The following is a 2,257-nucleotide window of genomic DNA, read 5'->3' on the forward strand; positions in this document are numbered from 1 at the left end:
TGGATCTTCTGGTGGCCAGGGAACTTGGACTTGGCCCTGCGGAGGGCCTCAATCACATGCTCCCTGTTCTGCAGCTTGGTGCGGATGGACATTATGACCTGGCCAATGTGGACCCTGGCCACTGTGCCCTGGGGCTTTCCAAAGGCACCACGCATACCTGTCTGGAGCCTACATTGGGGAACAGCATGCCAGTCATTAATGTCCACTGGAAAGGGCTGTCTCCAAGGTCCCTTAGGGCAACCCACACAGGCAACAGGCTGCATACACTACCGAGGAGGCTGCTGTTTGCAGCCATTGTGCACCAGGCCCCTGTATGTCTTCTTTGGAGAAATGTCTATTTAGGTCTTCTGCCCATTTTTGGATGGGGTTGTTTGTTTTTTTAATATTGAGCTGCATGAGCTGTTTATGTATTTTGGAGATTAATCCTGTTTGCCAATAAATTATATGCCAATAAAATGGACAACCTAGAAGAAATGGACAAATTCTTAGGCTTATAGCAACCAGAAGCTGAGTATATGAGGGAATAAAGTTCTGTTGTTTCAAGCTACTAGGTTTATAGTAATTTGTTATGGCCATCCTAGGAAACTAACGCAGATATTTATCATTCCAATTTCTCTTCCTTAATTTGTAAAGTTCCAGATTTCACTCTGTTATCATTTTCCTTTTACTTGAAAAAAAATTATCATTTATTTTAAAGGCAGTAAATTCTCTTCATTTTCCTTCACCTAAAAAAAAAAAAGATTTGAAGTAAACACCCTTGTAATAGACAAAAAGTAACTACCTTTTTTTTTTAAAGCAAACTAGTAACTACTATATATATATATATAAATATATATATATTTTTTGGTACGCGGGCCTCTCACTGTTGTGGCCTCTCCCATTTGCGGAGCACAGGCTCCAGACGCGCAGGCTCAGCGGCCATGGCTCATGGGCCCAGCCGCTCCGCGGCACGTGGGATACTCCCGGACCGGGGCACGAACCCGCGTCCCCTGCATCGGCAGGCGGACTCCCAACCACTGCGCCACCAGGGAAGCCCATAACTACCATATTTTTCTTAGCAAAATTATTTATTGGTGAATTATCAGAAACTTTCCTATTCATGACAGGAACAAAGGTAAAGATGTTTTTTAATCATGATTACTGCTTAACGTTTTACTGGACATGGTAGCTGATGCAAAAATACCAATAGGAAGGGAGGGAGAGAAGGAAGTAGGAAAGCAAGGAAGAAAGAAAGGAGAAGAGGGAGGGGATTAAAGAGGGAGGTGAAAAAAGAGGGAGAAAAGAAAAGGAAGAAAATAAATTTAAGAATTAAAAATTAAGGGCTTCCCTGGTGGCGCAGTGGTTGAGAGTCTGCCTGCCGATGCAGGGGACACGGGTTCGTGCCCCGGTCCGGGAAGATCCCACATGCCGCGGAGCGGCTAGGCCCGTGAGCCACGGCCGCTGAGCCTGCGCATCCGGAGCCTGTGCTCCGCAATGGGAGAGGCCGCAACAGTGAGAGGCCCGCGTACCGCAAAAAAAAAAAAAAATTAAGAGTCCAAAATATCCCTATTTTCAAATGATCCAAATGCTCACTTTGAAAATTGAAGAGAATCAGTTGAAAATCCACTAAAACTAATAAGCAAGCTAAGTAAGGAGAGAGACACAAGAACAACGTTGGAAAGCAATAACATTTTGATACGTTAACAATAACCAATTAGAAAACATGAAGAAAGAATCTTATTCAGAATAATAGCAAAACCCACAATGTATGCAAGACTAAACCAAAGATCCATGTGATTAAAACTATAACAATTCAAATACATAAAAGAAAAACAAAATAACTGTAAAGAAATACTATATTCCTTAGATGCAAAGACTCAATATTGAGGATATCAGTACTACCCTTAAGTTATTCTTAGAAATTCAATGCTCTCCAGTGAATTTTCAAAAGTGAAAACCCATCATTCTGAATCTAAGGTTTATACAAAAGAAAAATTGTATGATATTGGCTAAGAAATTTTAGTCTTCTAGCTGAGGCCCCAGACATCAAGGGGCTAAAACAAATCATTCCCACTGTAGCCTGTCCAGATTCCTGTGCCACAGAAACCAAGAGAAACATTATATTTTATATTTATATATCTTATGTGCAAATTTATTTTGAAAAAAGAATACTACACACATCATTTCATATCCTATTCATATCACAGATACCTTTCCCTGTTAATAGATGCCTCAGTACAGCCTAATTGTTAATGGTTTTCTTTATTGTATATTTTAC

General features: G+C 40.8%; 1 pseudogene; it reads right to left on the reverse strand.

The window, feature by feature from the left end:
* Nucleotides 1–213: 213 nt before the first annotated feature.
* On the reverse strand, nt 214–355 carry LOC137233177 (small nucleolar RNA SNORA70; annotated as a pseudogene).
* Nucleotides 356–2,257: the final 1,902 nt, after the last annotated feature.

This window comes from Pseudorca crassidens, chromosome 10, assembly GCF_039906515.1.
Source record: "Pseudorca crassidens isolate mPseCra1 chromosome 10, mPseCra1.hap1, whole genome shotgun sequence".
In the NCBI taxonomy this organism is placed as follows: Eukaryota; Metazoa; Chordata; class Mammalia; order Artiodactyla; family Delphinidae; genus Pseudorca; species Pseudorca crassidens.